The sequence below is a fragment of the Simochromis diagramma genome, unplaced genomic scaffold (assembly GCF_900408965.1).
Source record: "Simochromis diagramma unplaced genomic scaffold, fSimDia1.1 OVJJ01000031.1, whole genome shotgun sequence".
Taxonomy (NCBI): domain Eukaryota; kingdom Metazoa; phylum Chordata; class Actinopteri; order Cichliformes; family Cichlidae; genus Simochromis; species Simochromis diagramma.
In genome coordinates, this window is record NW_024386983.1 from 1746284 (window position 1) to 1767434 (window position 21151).

Below are 21151 nucleotides of genomic sequence, written 5' to 3' on the forward strand. Positions count from 1 at the left end.
AAATGGTTGTTTGCCAAAACTCATGAGAACATGTATCTCGTACCTAATGTATCTTTTTAGATACCATTTGTTACTTTTCAAATTCTATATTTATTAAGTTTTGCAGGCTTGTTTGCACAACAAGGCTAAATAATTATATAAACTTTTCTGAATCTAAACAGTGGACTTTGGTAGAATTAAAAAAATAAGTGTAGTGCAGGTCTATGATGATTTTCAGTGCTACTATCATCTAGTTTTGATTCTGGTTCTGTTTTGGTTAAGTCCTAAGTAGTCCTGATTTTGAACTGTTGTAGTCCTGTTTTAATTCCGGATCAGTTCTGAGTCTGGTTGAATTGGGGTTTAGTCCCTGTGTCTTGATACAGCCCGACTTTGTTCTGCCTTGCTGCTTAATTAAAAAAACTAGTCGACTAGTCACGATTATGTCGACTATCAAAATCGTCAACGACTAATTTAATAGTCGACGCGTCGTTTGAAGCTTTGTAAAATCCCGAAAGATGCAGGAATAAGTAGTTTAGCTGTGTCCAAATTCAGGAACCGCATCCTCCTGTGCCCGGATTTGTAGGCCGATTACGTTACAGCGACATGACAAAGACTGTCCAAATTTGAAGACTCCGACAAATGCGCCCTTCATTTCCCCGGATTTGAAGGATGGGTCGGGTGTATACTTCGTGGCCCAACCTATCCCAGAATTCATAGTGCTGCGCAGCACGGTCCTCAGCTTTCCAACAACAGCTACTATTTCTCGGCTCTGCAGAGGAAAAGTTTTGAGACTTTTGTTAGTTTTGAGCAGAGGGAGCAGAGGCAAGGGTAAGCTATGGTTAATTGTTTTGCATGGGTAAAATGTAATTTAATAACATGACAACATAAAACTGCACAGTCTCTCGACCCTGTGAAGCAGGTTATAGATTCGAAAATGAGCACATGCACACACCTGACGTACACAACACCCTAACCCTAATCTACTGTACTCTACATCCAATACAACATCAATGGAAAGGATCGTTTGTCGAATGCCCTGTTATATTACCCAAGCTTACATCAAAAGCAACTCACTGAATCATTCCACTAACTTTTCACATTGCTGCTGAAAGGATAATGCTCAGCTTTAAACCCAGAAACACTAATTAAATATTGCACACTGTTTTCAGATTTGAACATGTGCAGCATGTGCAATAAATACAGGCTCCAGGGTCATTTGAGGATACAGGCTCACTCGTCCTCAAATCAACATAGAAAGAGACAAAGCTAAACAGACTATGAGGTGAAAGGAGCACAGCAGCACCCAAGAGTTCTAACACACTATTATATCTTTCTTATTATTGTGGATTTGATTTATGTATCACTGGTAATTGGATACCACTGACACACCCAAGGAATGTGAGAAAACATGCCTCAAAGCCTGTTAAGGCTTGAGATGTAAAAAAACCAATCGATCACATGTTGTTCAGCCTCGAAACGTTGAACGTCCCCCTGGTGTGCGTTGCGCTCACCGGCCATGTCACAACACATCATGTCACTTGATAGCTGTAGCACACATTAGAAGCAGAAGATTCATCAGACGATGACACCTTCCGATTTGGGGAGTGAATACGGAAATTAAAATATCTAAAACTTTCCCAGCATGGCTTCAGCGCCACGCAACCTCATCAGAGTTTAATCAGTCGGAATATATGAAAATATCTGTGTGAGGGAATTTGGAGCTTTAAAGCTGCCTTTTATAATAAACCACCCATCTCACCAGGGTGACCCACAAGGCAGCCTGTCCAAATACCCGCTGCCAGTCTGCCAACCTCTGACAGAACTATTAAAAGTTAGCCACTGGCTAGGATGCAGTGCGACTTGAGTGTGAATCCAAGTAATCCTCAATCACCCTAAACCGAGAACCCAACCAATCCATTAACCCAGCTGTGCATTTCTGGGAGGCTTCCATTTCAGCCGATTCAAGATGAGAAGTGGTGTCCAAATTTCTGGAACAAACTGCCGTAGAAAGATCGTCTTAGAGAGAGTGATCGCTCCTGAATTTAACTCCATTGTATAACCTGAGTGGAAAGAATGAGAAATAGATTCTCAGGACTTAAACTGAAATGCCTTTCAGTGTTTTGCACTGCTGCTGATGCAAGGGGGAGGACTTTTGGAATTAGTTTAGTTGTGTGTTTTCTTGTTGACTTATGGGCATTATGTATACAAATCCTTTGTAGGGTGACTGGCTATAACTAAAAAAAAAATTGCTCCTAGGATTTGCCTTCCACCAGTCTTTGAATTCCCTCTTATTGGTATCCCCGTATAAACAAAAAGACCAGGTAGGTAGGTCTTTTGTACCCATGTAAGATGAGCTCTCTGATGTCATACAAGAGTCGAAGGTAACTGCCTCGAACTGAGCGTTTAAAGCCGTCCGAATTGTTTTAAAATAGCCTAAAGCATTGGAACAGTATGGCTGTGAGAAAAAGAAATGTATGAAAGTGTAATAAGTCAACTATAGTTGATGTTCAGAGCAGGAAACCTGTCTGTTTAAACTAGTTTCATTGGTCATGCTTTGATCAAATGAGCCATGACATCAAATTCAGACCAGCACTGACCAAACATCAGGGATCAGTTGTTGTCATTCTAAGTAACACATAAATAAAGACAGGACCCACAACAAGCAGATAATCCCACAGCATCTGGTCGGCTGTTCCAAAGAGAACCGGAAGGAAAATGGGTTAAAGTGTCAGAGGGCAGCGGGGTCAGTGTGCCAAGCCAGGCTGGACCAGACCAAACTAGACAATTACCTTTCCAGCTTAGCTCCTGATCCAACTTTAATGAGTCATACTGGCCTGTTTATCCCTCTGTCCTGTCCTCTATTTGTGCTCCAGTTCTCAACATCCTTGCATCCATCCCATCCTTGACTCCCCCTGCGTGTTCCTTCGTTTGTCCTCCCATGCACTTCGTCGCTTCTCAGCATTCTTTTTGAGTTTCCTTTTTTCACCCTCTATCTGTTCATCTTCCTTTTTCAGCTATTTTTTCTGTAATCTTTTTCTGAGATTTCATCTCCCTTGCATTCCCTTTTAGTCTGTCTATTCTTCTTTGCCTTGCCAGTAATTCTTTCTAACCTGCCTCACCCCTCTTCACATTACCTCATTTAGCTCTCGCCCACTTGCATCTATTCTGCTGCTCTGGCCTTCTAACCCTCCTCCAACCATTCATCAGTCCTTCATATCCAGTGCCCTTCATGCATCTAACCTCCTGACTCCTCGTGCCATTTTTTTCCCCCCCTCATTTTCTCTCCTCCATCCCTTTGCTCATAGATCTCAGCCTCCATCCCTCCCCTCTACATTTTACGCCAGTGTCCTCCACCTCACGTTTACCCCTTAAACATCCTTTCCTTTTCCTCTTTGTCTCACCCTGACCTCTCAATCACCTCCTCCAAGCACCATCTCCTCATCTTCTGCTCTGCACCTGACCTCTTTACTGTATCATTGCTGTGCCTTCCCCCTTCTCCTCTCATCTCTACTTCCCTGCCATCATGATTGACTTTACAGGAGAGGTTAAAGATCCAATCACTGCTGCAGATGTCATCAGCCAATGTGCACACACCACACACAGAGGGGGAAAAACAGATAAATGTGCTTTTCTTGTATCCTTTCTGTTTGAGTTTCTGCAGGCAGCATTACCCAGAGTGATACAAATAAGTTGTGTTTGTACAAATCCATGTTGTGTGCTTCTGTGTGGTTCCTGATCCTGATGTAGTCTCGGCAATAATCCCTTATGTGTCAGGCATGATGGCATGGGCAGAAATAGCCCGGCTGTTTGGACTGATAGAGTCCACGGTGCTGTCTAGAAATAATTCTCAGACTGTGGAATGAGGCCAGAGCCAGATGACCCCATTAGGAAAAACCTTACAATCCATTGTGGAGGGGCCCACCACTGATCGACAAGACATGCTCACCTGCAGCCGAGTAATGTCTCCGGACTGGCAGCTAGCCTGTGGTCTGAGCCAGACCAGCATAAAGACAAAGGACAGAGCTGCCGAGCAAAACCATTTGGTGGTTTTGTCTGCACAGATTCACTATGTTACGCTAAAACGATCACATTCCCACCCATGTTACTGTGTATGTCTTTACGGAGGCTGCCTGCAGAGATTTCCAGCTTGCTTTCAGGGTTAGTAAAATGTATTTTGTGGTTCTGCATTAAAAATAATGGGATACTCTGACTTGGAAGTTAAGGAAAAGTGCTGGCAACACAACTATTTACATTTTTATGCCTTTTGTTGATGGAATGGCAGACAGACAGACAGACAGACGGGGGAGGATAACTTCAGCACAGGGAATCAAACTTGTAGAGTGAGGGCTTTGCCTTGTGCTTTAGTGAGCGGGTCATTCACAGCTCATAGTATCCAGTTATATTATTTTACTTGACAAAACCTGACACTTCCACTGAACTTCCATATAGAGCAGGGCGATATGACCAAAAATATTTATCACAATATACATTTGAAAATTTGCGATAACGATATAACTGACGATATAATTGACACTAGGCAAAATACTTTACAACTCCACAACTTTATTAGTGCAAAAAACAACAACAACCCATCAATGTATTTTTATGTGCATTAAAGTTATATAAACTTTAACAGTGCAAATGCAAATTCCTCGCTGACAGTTTAACCAAAAGGCATTTCCAGTGGAAACTGGCCGACATGTCCTCAGCATAACTATGTATAATATCCACAAAACTTAAAGAGGTTAAACACACACAATACGGTAATATTATGTTGAAGCACAGTACGTATCACTCCGCGAGGCTCCTGCCTACGACAGCCGTAATGCTCCCACAATCCATCAAGCGGTGCGGCTTCGTAGCTTTGCAAAGTCGTGCTGAAACATTTGACAGATTTTCGAGCGCCGTGTACATAAAATCGTTTCGAGGTCAGTAACACAACCAGAGTTCATACATAAGGCACACAGGATTATAAGGGGCTCTGTCGACTTTCAGAAAAATCAAAGGATTGATTTAAATTGTGCCATATTTTCCAAAAAACACGGTAATAACGACGGCCCTGCTAGCATGCGCTACCAAAAATAGTGCTTTGTTGTGTATCTGACGGACGAAAGCCAAACCAGTTCCACACCACTGAAGCTGCAGCATTTTTACAAACCAGTTCTGATTCATCTGTTTCATTCAACGATCCGCTTTTGCCCTTCTCATTCTCCGTCGCCGCCGCCATGCTTTTTCCGCCATGTGCGTATGAAAACAAAGGCACCACGCATGCGCGTTTTACCCATATTCTGTCGCGATATTTCATTTTCTTGTCGTTGCCCAACATTATACCCGTATTACCGTGAACGGTATGATATGGCCCAGCCCTACTTCCATATGTGGTTTATCTAAAATAAAAGGGGAACATATTCTTTTATTTAATTTAAAACTAACTGAGCAAAATACTTCATTTTCTGTTATAGTTGCTAACTTAACTGGTTTTGAGTGTAGCAATAGGTTTTGAGGTCTTGGGTGCAACACACCGATCCTTAAATGGTAAATGACCTGTATTTGTATAGCGCTTTTACTAGCGCTTTTACTAGTCCCACCTAGGGACCCCAAAGCGCTTTACACACCCAGTCATCCACCCATTCACACATGGATGCTGTGTTGCACATCCTACCAACAGTCCTTTGACTTATTTCAATCATAAAGGATTCATCTGAAAACCTGTAACTCAACCAGACTTTAGCCAGAGAAGTGGGATGTTGGCACATGTGGGTATCTCTGTAAATACCTGTTTTGCTTTCAGCTATGATGACTTTTTGGTTACTTGCCAATTCGGTTGTTAGAAGGGTGTAACCGGTCTTAATTTCACATTCTGTTTGCAACTCATCTGGGGCCTGTAGCTGCTCAACCATTCACCTCTAACTAATGACTCCCTGAGTAGTGCAGACATCAACGGCAGCTTAATCAAGAAAGGAAACATTTAATGAGACAATTCTGGGCTTCAGTGAGACAAATCTGTTTTAAATGTATTCAAAGATGAGCACTATTATAATATTATGTCTTTAAAGGAAGAGTTTTTGTAAACTGTTGTAAAAATATTGAAAATATTAAAGCTGCACATTTAATAACACATTAAGAAAAATTGTCTATCTACGGAGTGACCGACATGCAAAAAAAGTAACCACATTTTGGGAATACTATGTTGCAAATGTGTGTGAAGGCTGTCCAGGAACAAGCCTGTCTCAGAGATATCACCCCTGGAGCCCTACATTATTCTACCACCTTACCACAGCTCTGTAGGATGTGTGTACACAACTTCATTGAGCATAAGAGGGACTTTTTTCTACACTTGATCTCCTTTTATGATTTGTTAGCATGCAGTTTGTGGAAATAACAGTGACTAACAATGTATAATTACAGTTTGTGCAGCAGGCCTTGTTGTGATTGCCTTGCTGTGGTTTCCTGTTTTTACTGTCATTGTCTCATCTGTGTTGATACAGTATGTCACCAGCTCTCTGTGTTATGCAATAATTCATGTATTTTTAACATTTTTTTTATTTCCTATTGAAAGCAGCATTTCCTGCTGAATTTTATAGCGATAGTTAGGAAAGTGTTTGTGTTTGGATCTTTTCTTTCTTAAATAAGAAAGAAAATTGGTGAATATCAAAGTTTTTGTGGGCACTAACAAATCTCTTAAACTTTCTTAACTTTCTGTGAAAGTGTTTTTACATAATTTATTTTGATAATTGATGCGTTTGGACAAATTAACCCGATGATATCTAAAACATTTTCATTTAGTCATCTTTAGTTTAAACTAGAAGAAGATGCTGAATATTGTTCAGTTTTGTAGAAAACGCGGTCTAGCAATGCTCATGCATCTTTTGACAACGCAGTCATAACACAGTGTGAGTATTATATCAAATTACAATAAAGTCTGGACTGTCAGACACATGAATAGTTTTCTTTCCCCGGGCCATTCACACTCTAAATGAACTCCAACGTGCAAAATGAAAATAGCCCTGTGAAAGTGAAAGTTTTACAATCTGCAGTCCCGTCATCATTAGTTATCTATATTTTTCTTGCATCAGGTTGTTTAAAGTCGCTGCACAGTTACTGTGTGTTTTAATGCACCAACCAGTACATCAATCCTAATTTCCTTGTATTTTGCATAGTGCGATGACAGCGTACAACATGATGATGTATGCTCATCACTGGGCTGTTGATATCACCTGACTGACTCTATCACCACACATTACTCCAATAGGAGGCCTGAATTTATTTCTTTGCGCTGGAATACAGAGCCAACATCAGTTGGTTGTATTTCCATCCAGAGAGAGTGTTATTGAAGCCGGACGCCTTAACGAGCGTAATATAAGCCAATGTCAGAAATCATGATGACATTTGTGTACTGTGGCTGCACCATAAAAATGCTAATGTTGTTTTCGCTGACAGTGGAGGAGGCTGCTGGAGGATTAGATGGAGTGCTGCTGACCTTATTAGATAAAACACTGTCATTACACTCATTGGTTGGTGGCGATACGCAGGCTTTGCTCATAAAAACCCGGCGTTTGGTTTGGAGTTGACAGGATTATGATGACTACGGCCCAAAGTTTGTGGGGAAAATAAGCCGTTTCGAAGGTGTTGCTGTTCTGCGGCCATCTTTAAAGCAGGAAACACAGCATTTAGATGCCAACCCTGAGAGTGACTTTTAGGTAATGATGTTTTTTGTTTTTCTCCACAGAAGAGCAGGAGAGCATGTCTCAAAGGCTGCTTTGCTGGAAAAAAGCCTTTATGCAACTGAAAAGTCTGGGGTGTTTGTGGATTACAAATGGCTTGTTAATCTTATTAGATTAAGTCCACCAGGGTTTCATTCACTTTATACAATCCAGTCAATAAGTGGATAAGGATTTTCTTTATTGTGCTGGAAACTGGATCTTTAGGAAAATCAGGGTTTCTCTTTTTTTTTATGAATAAACGTTCATAAAACAAAGAGAACCTCAAAACAAAATTTCTTCCCGGAGATAGATGGATAGATTTTTTTTTTTTTGTTTAATGTTTGTAGTTTAAGGTAATTCTATATTTAGGTTAAAGGAAAAACAGTTTTTACATTTGAGAGATCCGTGTGGATTGCTGTGGCTTGCTTTAGACGTTTAAATAAATCAGTGGCTGAATACATGTGAGTGTGGGAATGTGTGACAGTAAATAATGTATCAATATTCAGCTGCCTCTCCATTCACTTTCTCATCCTGTGGACAGACTCCAACTCCACCATCTTTGACTGCAGATGGTAGTCTTCGTTCTGCTCCGCAGCTCCGGCAAGCTCGGCATGGAGCAGAAGAAGGACTTCTTTCGCCAATTTCAGTCCAAAACAGTGAAACAACTGATTGATGTCGAGGAGAAGCACAACAGTGACCCGGGCAGCCTGTTGGAAGGGAAACAAAACACAGCAAAGGCTGAGGCTAGCTGGTTAGAGGCGACTTAACCTTCAAAATAAAAGCATGGGCATTGTCTATGGCTGAAAGACAGGAATGCAGGTTCATGAAAATTAAGGTCGCAGTTGTCTCTCTCATTATTCAAATTAAATTAATTAAATTCATTCTTTAATGAATATGAAGGAAAATGAAAAGGACAGCTTGTTCTCCTGAAAAAAGGTGGTTTCAAAATGGCAACCCTGGAAAAAGGAGCTTTACAGGAAGTGGTAACGGTGGTAACGGAAATGCTTTGATGCTTAAACCTAACCAAGCTGTGATTTAGCTTTTTTGCCTAAATATCCGAGTGATTTTCGATGCCCAACCCAGACCAACTGTGCCATTTTTAACTGATAGCAGACTAGAAAAGAATCCAAATGAATTGCGGCGTTCTGTGATATGTGTAAGTTAAACCTGGGCCTCTTGTGTGAGCGGAGAAATTAGGCAGCAGCTGTCTTATTTTCCTTTTTGTTTTGTGACTACTGGATAAAAGACATTCTTGCCTCATCTGTAGCTTCGTTTCATATCTTTTTTTCTTTTAGTGATTAAAAGATGGTTCTTAAACAGATCCTCGTTCATTCCAGCTCTGCAGATCCGGATTGTGACAGATGAACAGTTGAGTAACAGATGAGCAGCAGAAGCCACTCACCAACAACAATCCCCCCGTTACACTGGGCTTAACAGTGAGGTCGTAGCGGAAGGGATTATGACGGAGTTATCATGGGATGTTTGACATCGCTATACAAAACATTGTTTTGTGATAGATGCTGTGCTCAGGAAACAGTCACAACTGTCACAGGGAGACGGTTAAAGTGAAAGTAACACATACTAATGCTTCATACGCACTCCTACACTTTCTACACACACAGTTGTTAAAGGCATGACCTTCACAGCGGGAACACAGAAACACCTACACAGGATCACAAACTTAAAGCACACACACTTTTTATTTTAGCTTAAGTAAATATACTGTACACACTGAGAACACACCCACACACTCTCTTGATCCCTGTCACCCCCTCCTCTGCCTCGGCTTCCTCTCTTGCTCTGTCTCATGTCTGTCTGTCTTTCCTCTCGTCTTTAGTCCCGCTCTCACACAGTGAAGATGGTTACTGAAGTGAGAGGAGGAGAAGCCGATAATAAGAGCCCTGCCTCAACTCGGCACTCTTCAAGAGGCCCAGCAGCTTTGACATGCTCAGACAGCAGATTTTTTTCCTTATAATCTTGAGTCTTCCAGTGTGTGTGTGTGTGTGTGTGTTTGTGTGTGTTTGTGTGTGGCAGCATATTGGTATCAGAAATCACCAGGATGTGCTGAATGGTGATGCGAGAGGAAGTGAAAGTGGTGTCTGTGTGTGCAAAAGAAGCCTACTGACCTCCTTGTCCAGGTCAGCTGACTGATAAGATTTTATGTGTTTACCTAATGGGAGTTGGGCAGTACTGTTGCCTGTTCCCCTTTTTGCAGTCATGTATGTGCGTCGCTCCATCCTCAATCTATGTGTTTTACACCAGCAATAATATCAGGAAGAAAATTAAAGGTAGTAGATGGAGCTACTTGCATTAAATCGAGCAGAAATAAACCAAAAAAAGGGATAAAATAATTTAAGCCCATTTTTTTTTTTTCTAAAACCATGGGTAGATTCCTAAAATAGTTCAAAGAAATTAGTCATTAAATAGTTTGCAGGGAGTAATGAACGCCTAAACCAGCTGACGGCTGACCTTTGTAAAGCTAACTGCGATATTTTGCCTGTCCTAAATTTAAAAGTGAAACGTGACGGCTGGTTTGTATTTTTATCCACAGTAAATCATTTCATTGGATTTCGCTGGTGCCATTTTCTGCTCGGGGCATCTGAACGCTTTGCAGCACAACTCTATTTGCTTTTAAATGTTGTCTGCTCCACAGGAGCCTTAAATCTCATAACACCACTCCTCAATAAATCCCACTGGCAACAGCCAAACCACCTACACTGCACAAAACGACACGCTGTTCACTTTATTTAAGACATATGAAACATCTCACCCCTGTCACAAATTAATTTGTGACAGGCTGTTTTATTAGATTTACAACAATTCACTTGAAAATACTTTCACAGGTCTAAAATGAGGAAAAGTCATCCTGAAAATCCAGCTTATATTCATATACTGTATAAGCTGCTTGATAATCATAATTTATATGAAACTTTGCTCTTGGGCACTGCTTATGTATTCAGATTACAGACTTAAAGCTTTACTGATACTGAGTTTCCTTTGTGCTCTTTTATTTCACCTCATCTTCAACAAATACATATTTACAATGTGACCTCACAGATTGTGGGTCGAGTCTAATTGTGTCAGTTTTTTTGCAGTGTAGTCTCTAAGCGTAGAAGATACCCCAGGGATAGATTTGGAAGACTTAGAAAACCTGAACAGTGTGTGATTTATCGCATAACGCCCCAGTCCCCCGAGCCTCCTTATTAGGGAGCAATTATGCCATGAAGCCAGTAGCAAAGTGCTTCACTGATTTATTTGAAGAGGAAGTAGATTTTTTTTAATTATATTTTTTTTACAGTGTGTTTGTTGACTTTCAGGTCAGATTTAGCAACTCATGTCCGAGTCTTACACAAACTGGTATTAGATGCTGAGAAGATGTGCTTATATAATGGGTCTCATCCTCAACTACGCCTCCAAGAAATTCTATTTAAATGGTACAAATTAATTTTCCTAATTACAGTATGATGGGAAATGGAATCAGGATTAGGTTCACAGGCAGCATTTAGTCTCATGCAGAAAGTGTTACATTTATTCATTCTCGTGTGGTGACCTGAGATAATAGATGTTCATGAAAATCGTGTGCTTTAAAACAGAGACAACGATGCTTCACTAATTTATATGAGCTTTGTTTAGAGAGTATGTTGCCCTATAAAAAGCCTTCAGTAAAGCTAGGACATCTTACTATTTGTCACAGATTGAAGAAAAACAGAATAACCCTCAATAACACCCAACTTTAACTGGTATGGCCTTTTGGTCCATACCAGTTAAATCAGGGGTGTCAAACTCAAATACACAGTGGGCCAAAATTCAAAACTGGAACAAAGTCGCGGGCTAACGTTAATATTTATTGAAATATATTTATTCCTCCAGATATAAGAATGAATCTTTTCTTATGGACTCAAACATGTTTTGCTGAAAAACTGAATATGGAACAAGCAAAGCTTAATACTAAACAATATATATATTAGCTGTATAATACCAGTAGGCCAGCTCTAATAGTAATTTGGTATGGCTTTGTGGGCCAAATGTAACTAGGCTGCGGGCCAAATTTGGCCCGTGGGCCAGAGTTTGACACCTATGAGTTAAATTATTCAGACATGTTACGGCTGCATCATTATGTACAGCAACTTTTTATAGTGCTAATAAATCTCTAGACTCTCTCTGTGATCGATTTTACTGGGTTGACTTCAGTAATTACTTCTTTCAAACCTTGTGTTAATATTTCTACAAAACTGCTCAAAGAAGTTTCCCCATTAATTAATGCTTCAGTTTTCAACATGATCCTCCCGTCTTCATTGGTGACAAACTAAAAACAGTCAAAGTGATCGTCTGGAGAGGAATGGTTTATATGAAGAGTTTCAGGACTCGTCACAGTCTGACAGTGGACTCATCTATATGCTTTTCCTGTTGGACCTCAGTGCAATATTTTAGAGATTAGAGCACGCTGTAGTTACTAAGGGCACTGCACTGCAGTGGATTGTATCATGTCTCTCTAATTGACTTCAATGTGTTCATATAAGTGGAGAGTCCTCTTCACACAAAAAGATTAATTATGGTGATTCAAAGTGTAATGTACCAGTTATACATGCTTATACATGCTTCCCCTAGGCAGCGTCATTAGAAGTCATAGCATACATCATTGCTATGCAGACGAAACCAAACTTTATCAATACATGAAGCCCGATGGCGCAGACCAATTAGTAGGAATGTCTTTTAGAAATACAGGCCTGGATTACCTCTATTTTCCTAAACCTGAGGTTATTGTGCTCTATCCTAAAATATTTAGAAGCATAGTGGCGGATGTGTCCTTTAATTTGCATATTAAACAAATATGTAGAATTATTTTTCTTGCATTTATGCGAAATCTCTCAAATGAAAAACATTATGTCTCATAGTGCTGCTGAAAATCTAGTTCATGCATTTATTACTTCTAAGCTGTAATTCATTATTATCAAGCTGTCCTCAAAACTCCCTGAAAAGCCTTCAGTTGATCCAAAATGCTGCAGACTACAGAGAAGGATTAGGAAGAGAGAGCACAGTTCTCCTATATGAACTTCTATTTACTGGCTACCTGTTAAATACTGAATCAAATTTAAAATTCTTTTCCTGATAAAGTGTTGAATAATCAGGCCTCATCTCAAAGACTCCATAGTATGTTGTGTATTGTCCCAACAGAGCTCTACTTTTATTAAATGTTGTTTTGTTAGTGTCCAAAAAAAGACTTTTCATGACTTTCCTTTCTACTCTTAAAAGGTAAATGAGCACATTAATTCCATCTCATTAACAAAGTAAGCATACAACCATTGGTCACCTAATATTTTACTATACATGCCATTTGTTTATTGTAGGGGTTAAGGTGGCTTTAGAGAGGCAACATGATATCACTTCTTTAAATATATACAGGACCTTGCTTTCTCTTTCTTTAATTTTCTGTAGTTCATCAAATGTTTGCTGTGAGATACAAGAAGTTCACATCTACATCTGAGGGAGGTCAGAAGTCAGTGGCAGCCCTGCAGCGATACTCTCAGCGGAAGTTAGTTTCAAGACACTTTGACAGTTCTGCTTCAAATTGTTCATTGAATTCATATCCTGGTCTTTTCTGGTAGACTGGCAGATTGTCTGTCCTCTGTAATTTAACAAGCAGCAGGTGTTGAGGCAGGAAACCCAACCAACTGTCAGAGAAACACTGGTTTCAGCTTGTAGCTGGCTGGTAAAAAATCTGAAGCTGACAGATAAATGTTGGGCAGCTCATGGTGATTGCAGACAATCCCCATGTTTGAGAAAACAGCTTGTTTTGTGTTAACAGTGAGTTCAATTCAATTCAATTTTATTTATATAGCGCCAAATCACAACAAAAGTCGCCTCAAGGCGCTTCATAGATACAGAGAAAAACCCAACAATCATATGACCCCCTGTGAGCAAGCACTTTGGCAACAGTGGGAAGGAAAAACTCCCTTTTAACAGGAAGAAACCTCCGGCAGAACCAGGCTCAGGGAGGGGCGGGGCCATCTGCTGCGACCGGTTGGGGTGAGAGAAGGAAGACAGGATAAAGACATGCTGTGGAAGAGAGACAGAGGTTAATAACAGATATGATTCAATGCAGAGAGGTCTGTTAACACATAGTGAGTGAGAAAGGTGACTGGAAAGGAAAAACTCAATGCATCATGGGAATCCCCGGCAGCCTACATCTATTGCAGCATAACTAAGGGAGGATTCAGGGTCACCTGGTCCAGCCCTAACTATATGCTTTAGCAAAAAGGAAAGTTTGAAGCCTAATCTTGAAAGTAGAGATAGTGTCTGTCTCCTGAATCCAAACTGGAAGCTGGTTCCACAGAAGAGGGGCCTGAAAACTGAAGGCTCTGCCTCCCATTCTACTTTTAAATACTCTAGGAACAACAAGTAGGCCTGCAGAGCGAGAGCGAAGTGCTCTAATAGGGTGATATGGTACTACAAGGTCATTAAGGTAAGATGGGGCCTGATTATTTAAGACCTTGTATGTGAGGAGCAGGATTTTGAATTCAATTCTGGATTTAACAGGAAGCCAATGAAGGGAAGCCAAAACAGGAGAAATCTGCTCTCTTTCTAGTCCCTGTCAGGACTCTTGCTGCAGCATTTTGGATTAACTGAAGGCTTTTCAGGGAGTTTTTTGGACTTCCTGATAATAATCCTGAGTTAGCTTGAGACCTAAAATGAAGGTAAAAGAGTTTCATCCATCATTTATGTCTGAACAACTTCCAGTGTCATAAGCCAACAGTAAACTGTAAGGATGCTAAATCTCTCTAACTGGGGGAGCGATGATACATTTTTAATGGTGCTCAGATTATGGATCCACATTTATGCTTTTATTGCACAGTAAGCATAAGAAATTGGTTCTTAAATTATTTTTGAGCTCTCAGCAACAACATTGGCAGTGCTGAGGAGTTATGAGTGCTCATCTTTTTAGCTAATCAATAAAATGACCTTTACTTCTGCGCTCAGGACCGTGCTGGTGAAAGATCCCTTAAAACGCTAACTGGTCCTCGCAGGCTGACGTAGTCTGTTTACGCCGAGTTGTTTGTCGGGACAGTAGATCAATAACACTTTCCTCCACTGGCTAGCGGTCATGTTCATCTCTTTTTCTAAAACTATCAGGGTCAACACTACACCTTAATGCATTTCCACATTATCCTGAAGCCTCAGTGCTGATCTGCTAATGTGTTTGAGATGGAGACGTGGGAGCTAATATAGAATTCTCATCTTTAATCAGTCTTTTAACGGATAAGAGAAGAGCTCCCGCCCACTCTCTTCTCTGGAGTCTTTAAGCAGCTGGCAGCTGTCCAGTGGTCATTTAGTGCATGTGGCTCCCAATATTCAGCTAAACATGCCCTTGAACACAATAAGAAGAAAATGAAGCCTCTGAGATGGAGGCATAAACCGCCACAACAGTGGAATATTAAGTGATTTTATTTGACCTTTTTTAAATAAGCGAGGTGATCTCCTGAGATCTGAATCTTGTTTTGGGAAAACATGGGTAGCACAATGTGAATCATAATTTCTCCGTGAAAAAGCTGTAAGATCAAAATATTTTGCCTACGTGGACGGAGGCACACGGACCGGCGTGTCCTTTTGACCTCATGGTGTTAAAGTTTGCTCCAGCGCCTGCATTTCTAATGAAGATGCCGTGACGATACCTTCCAGTATAATTACAGCAGCTAACGTTTGTGCTGGAGGAATGTTCCAGGCCTTCACAGAGGCCTCACGCCATCCGACTCCCTTCAGAATGAAATGGAAAATTGATGATTAACCACCATCAGTGTTGGACCTCGCTAATGTTGTTGTGGCTAAATTGGAGCATATCCCAGAAGCTTTGAGGCTGGTGTAGCAGCAGATAGATGCCCCTGATTCTTGACTAGCATACACTGCAGCCCTGAACCTTTGGAGACACCATGTGACAGCACACATAGTCATATGCACACATATGACGACATAAAAATGTAACAATCTTTTGATGGCATAAGATACAGACTGAATCATTTGATGAACAGAAGCAGTAGTGACAACAATGTTCATCGATTCCTCCCTTGTCTTCATTTGTCCTGATAAACTGATGCATATTTTAATCCGTGAAATTTGAGAAAACGGGGACAATCTCCGAGACAAATTGTCGTGTTTAGTGACAAACAGTCTAAAATCAATCAACTCAATTTGTGATGGCAGAAAAACAACAGAAATGACAAATTTTCCCTTCGGAGAAACTGAAATCAGAGAATAATTTACAATTTTTCTTGACAAATTATCAATCACTTGTCAAGCCGTTTCTTTTTCCCCTTTCCTCGCCTGTCTTGAGCTTTCTTTTTGTTTTTGTCTCATTCTTTTTGTTTCATTTCTGCTTATCGATTGCCGTCTCTCTTACCTTTCTTTCTCGCTGTGCTTTTACCAAAGTAGTCACCTGTGTTCAGTAGCACCACAGATCAGGGTGGAAAGATTGTCAGGGCTGAACATCTCCTGATTTATTCCCCCTGAAGCTCTTCTGTCTGTCTCTGCTGCAGTATTCACCGGGGATCGACTGATGGAATCAATCAAGAATCAGTTCCTGATCCAAAGGTGACAAAAAGGTGCTTCGTCAGTAAAACTCAAAACAGGTTTGATGCTGACTGTTAGCTGACATGCTAACTGCCAAATCACTGACATGTTGACTAAATAAAAATGATTATTGCTTTTTTAGTGACATTTTCTTTTATTCAATGGGCTTGAGAAAAGTATTGCATAAACACAAACTTTCCTCTTTCATTTTTATCTGAAGAATTAAAAGAATGGCTGCTGTGTTCAGGTTTCTCTTAAGTGCTAAATTTATCAAAATCAGTATTTTTCTTTTCCATTCTTATCATCCTCACTTTTAGCAAACATCCCCTGTGCGCTGGACGATTTGAGAAGTTGCTGAAAACTGAATTTGTTTAATCAATGTGCAGTTTATTTTTGGTCCAAACACTCATTACTTTCCAATGAATGCAAGCGGGGGGAAAGCAGCCATTAACTGCTAGTCAAGTCTTTCCACTCCACTGACCCAGACACCATTAAAATTGACTGATGTGACTCAGAGGAGTGGGTGGGAGTGCACAGATGCTTCTCCCACTCGCAGACCCATGTCTCTAATTATCCACTGTCCCATATCATGTACCGTGACTCAGCATGAGACCCAGGTCACTTAGACCATTTAGCTTATTAGTCAGAAGAGCATCTGTCATACTAAAAATGCACAATCCCTGAAAGCATTTACCATAAAACAACATCAGCTGCTCTCAGCAGTAACCTGAAGGTATCCATCAGTGTGGAATGGACAGTCCTCAGTTTATCTCCTTGAAGTGAGGTAGAAACAAGAAAAAACATTAATGTTTGAAAGATCGCGTGCAGATAAAAGTTCATTCTGCGTAGGAAGCTAATGACAGTTTTTATGGCTACGGTCGTCTCCTAGTTTGCCGTCTTTTACTATGAGGCAGTAAAACAAAGATAAATGATCCTTTGCCAAACTAATTGATTTTAAATTTTGGTTATGAAAACTGACGCTAGTCTGTGCTAGCAGGTCACCCCAAGGAACACTGGGCTGTGAGCTGATGTTGGCATCATGGGTAATGACAACAAATGACCCCACATGTGTAAATCCTCATTAGGGGCAGCAGGAATGACTGAATACTTACTTTTCTGCCAGTTTGTCAGTGTTCATCTCAGCCAGAGAAAGACACGTCATGTACGATTGCAAGAGATGGCTAAATAATAAGGGCGATATCTGGGCCTCAGTGTTTGACTGAAACAGCAGGTGACTCGGGCATAATATGAGCAAACAATAAAAAGTATCAGCCAAACAGAATGTCGCAGCAGGGGAGGTCAGTGGTTTAAAGCAGAGCCAGCGGAGGAGTGAGAGTGGTGACGTTACATGAGAAAAAAGGGATAGCTAGGAGACGTGTGGATGCTGGGTTGAACTTGATAAATGGAGAGTGGGAAAGAATTAAGAAGGTGGAAACAGATGGAAGATGCGCTGTTGTCATGTTTAGACGTGTTTGCCCATGAGGCCTTTTCCCAAACTGTGTACAAAGCGGATTCTGCTTGTCTGAGTCTGTCATCCACGATCCATGATCGTTTAGAGTGGCATCAACGACAAAGCAGGCACCACCCATGTGCTGCTGTAGTCAGGCTGTATTTTTAGGTTGGTCTCATGTGCATCTGTTCCCAGTGTGACTGGAGACACTATCGAAGCTTCCGCAGGAACTGGAGTTGAAGTGTTAGTGACTTTTTTTGTGGTGCTAATGATTCAGAAGAGTCAATCAGATGCAGTTCTTTGAACCCAGAATAACACCAGTGAGGCTAAAAGTCATACACCAGGTTAAAGTTAGATATTTAGCAGCTTCATGTTGAGACATTTGGTTTCTGCTGTGCTGGAAAGACGTTTGCAGCCAGTGAAAGCCGTCGCCTCGTTTGCTCCATCCATCACACGCCGTACGCACTTATTTATTTACTTAGTTTACTCTCATATCATTTAGAAAACACTACAAAAACCTTAAAATGACACCTCACCTCTAAATCAAACGTATGCATTCTTCATCTATCTTGTAGTGCTACTTATCCATCTAGGTTACCGTGGTGTCAGTTGCCCAGTTTTTGAGATAACCGTTGTGCAGATGTCTGCCTTCTCCTGCTCTATACATAGCAGCAATGTCACTTCATGACCTAGTTACTCAAAACAAACAAAAATGCACTTTTTTGCCTGCAGTTTAATGTAGGAACTACTTTCTGTGTCACCAAACTATACCTGTCCTGCACATCAGTCAGTAGAAAAGCATCCATCTGCCTGTGATGATAGTAGTGCCCTAATGCACGCTGACTGGCAGATCCAGGCAATAGAAAGGAAGTAGTTCCTCTATTAATCTGCTCACAACACGCAGATTCAGATAACACAGTTTGTCTTCTTTTCTTTTTTTTTCTTCTTTTTTTGGGGGTAATTGGGTCATGACATCTGGTGGCATCAAACATCTGCAAACATCAGTGAAGTATCTCGGAACAAGACAAGTTCACCTTTCACTAAAACCAGATAAAACTGTCCTCTATAAAACGCAGCCATTAAAAGTAACCTTAGTGCCGAGCACATTTACGCCAAATATCAGAGACGGGCATTACAAACTGAACTGACAATTTAAGAATCAATATTGCATGTCATCATAAAAGCCCTGCTGCTTCCTGTCCTCGATCTGCTCCGTGTTATTCCCCGATGGTGCATTCCTACCACGTCCATTGGTTTTTACACAAAACTCACACAGTGAGGTCTTTTTATCGGCTCAGGCGATCTATGGCTCTGACCTGCTCTCTCCACATACCGCTAATCACATTCTGCTTTCATGTTACTTTTCCAGTTCTCCAGTTACACCACTGTAGTGGAAGCAGAGCGGAGTCAGCTGGTGAGAGTGTGTGTGAGTGAGGAAGAGGAGTGTGTTTGTCAGCAGGTAACTGTGTGTGTGTGTGTGTGTGTGTTTACATATCTTTGTGGGAACCAACAGCCCTTATGGGGACAAAATCCCCGTCCTTATGAGTTTGGAGGCATTTTTGAGACTCAAAATGTGTTTTAATGTCAAGATTACAGTTAGTCTAAGGATTAGGGTCAGGTATTCATATTTGATGGTTAGGATTAGGGTAAGGCGCTCGGGAAGGCATTATGTCAATTAGATGTCCCCACAGTGTCCCCACAATGTCCCCACAGTGTCCCATACTTACCTGTATTAATGGGAGGAGGAGATATTTTTCTCTCACCTTGCTCCCTTCCTCTTTTTCTCTCATCCTGATAAAGGCTCTGACTTCATCTCTTTTCCTCCGCCTCCCATCTGCTTCAGCACCGATCAGTGTGTCCAGCAGCCGGTTCTTGTTTGCACACCTTTGACTCACTTCATCTTTGTCACACCTGTCACCTGTCTGTTTCACGTCTTCCTTTCCCAGTTTTCTTTTTCCTCCTCAGACAGTTTATCTTGGGTATTTTTTGTCAGACTTTTAACACGAGCTGGTTAAATATGACAATGAGCCTGAGCCAAAGCTGAAGGGGTCTGCTCACCCTGAAGAAGGAGAAGAAAAAGTGGTTGGATTTCAGTTGGCAAGCAACAAAACTGTTGCTCAAACTGTTGCCAAACCCCTGCTGAGCAACGCAACAGATGGACTGATTCTTCTGTTTCCTCCTCTGTCATTACAGCTCTGTTAAGTCCTGGCCTCTGGGATCACCTTTCTATGTGTGAGTGAGATGTTTTCTGTTTTTTTTCTAAATGCTAGTTCAGATGTCTTTGGCAAATGTATGCATACCTAAGATGACCACATGAGGGACATCTGTAATCATCTATTCATTTCTTTGTGAGCTGTTTACTGCACCGTGCTTCAGCAGCAGTGCATGGGTTGTTAGCAGGAATTTAGAGCTGTTTCATTCTGGCTACACTAACAGTTTTTATTTGTTTGTTTGCTGTGGTTTCTAATTTCACTACAAACTGTGAGTAAATGAGAGCTTAGAAAACGACGATGGTGTTTCCATCATTCGCTGCGTTTTGTATAAAAGTTGTTTGGAGGTTTTTACTGCATTTACGGCTCTGTTTATATCAATTCACTTCACCTGTCTCCTGTCAGCTCCGTTCAACATCAGGCAGTGTGTGCAAGGATCAGGAGGAACAAGGAGGAACCCAGCAGGACACCATATCTATGTTATGTGTACGTTGTTGTGGTTACAGTGGCATGTTGGGGTAATTGTGTTGTTATTCATGTCAGTGCTCATCAAGTGTGACACTAATGGTGCCTGTAATTAAATCCTTTGTTTTACACAATGAATTTGGAGCTTGAAGAGCAGAAGAACAATAAATATATGGTTTATGATTCATTTGTTTTGTGTTTATAAACAGCTGTTTTTTTTTTGCATGTTTTACATACATGTCTGTGTTTTCAGGCATGAGTGACGTGAACAAGTGCCGCAGCCCTGCTGGTAAAGTGTAATAGGTTAAAGACGGATTGTAGTCTTGGAAAGCACAGACAGCGAGTGTTTGCAGCCGTTATTTTGAATCAGATCTGTTTGTGTCAGAATATTCACTCTCCATCCCATCCTCTCTGATTGTCATCATTATTATTACATTTTGACTCTCTTGGCAGGAGGAATCTCCATGTAAAACATCCACTGATGGACGAGATGAAATGATCACGTTACACACACTCGCGCACACACACACACACAACTGTGGTCTCTTTGGGCTAATTACAGTCGAGGACTTTAACAGCGTAGCAGTGAAATATGTCCGTAATTAATAAGCAGTGTGGTTTTTTCCTTCCACACAGAAGACCGTGCCGGATTACACCGAGCGATGGGACACCCACATGCCCACACACGTTTTGGAGGGACATGACACAGCGGGGGAATGCTCTAGTTTGTCAGTTGATCCATATTACAAAATACTTATGTCTGTTTACAAAGATTTTTTTTT

General features: G+C 41.0%; 1 protein-coding gene across 6 annotated transcripts in view; it reads left to right on the forward strand.

Moving 5' to 3' along the window:
• si:cabz01090165.1 (uncharacterized protein LOC100333421 homolog) overlaps window positions 1–21151 on the forward strand; it is a 378602-nt gene that overhangs the window by 24462 nt on the left and 332989 nt on the right. Inside the window, exon 2 of one of the 6 annotated variants that reach the window (XM_040039679.1) lies at window positions 19888–19926. The exons of the other annotated variants lie outside the window; for them this stretch is intronic. The gene's annotated coding sequence lies outside the window, so the exon portion shown is untranslated. The remainder of the gene's footprint in view (window positions 1–19887; window positions 19927–21151) is intronic. 6 annotated transcript variants of the gene reach the window in all.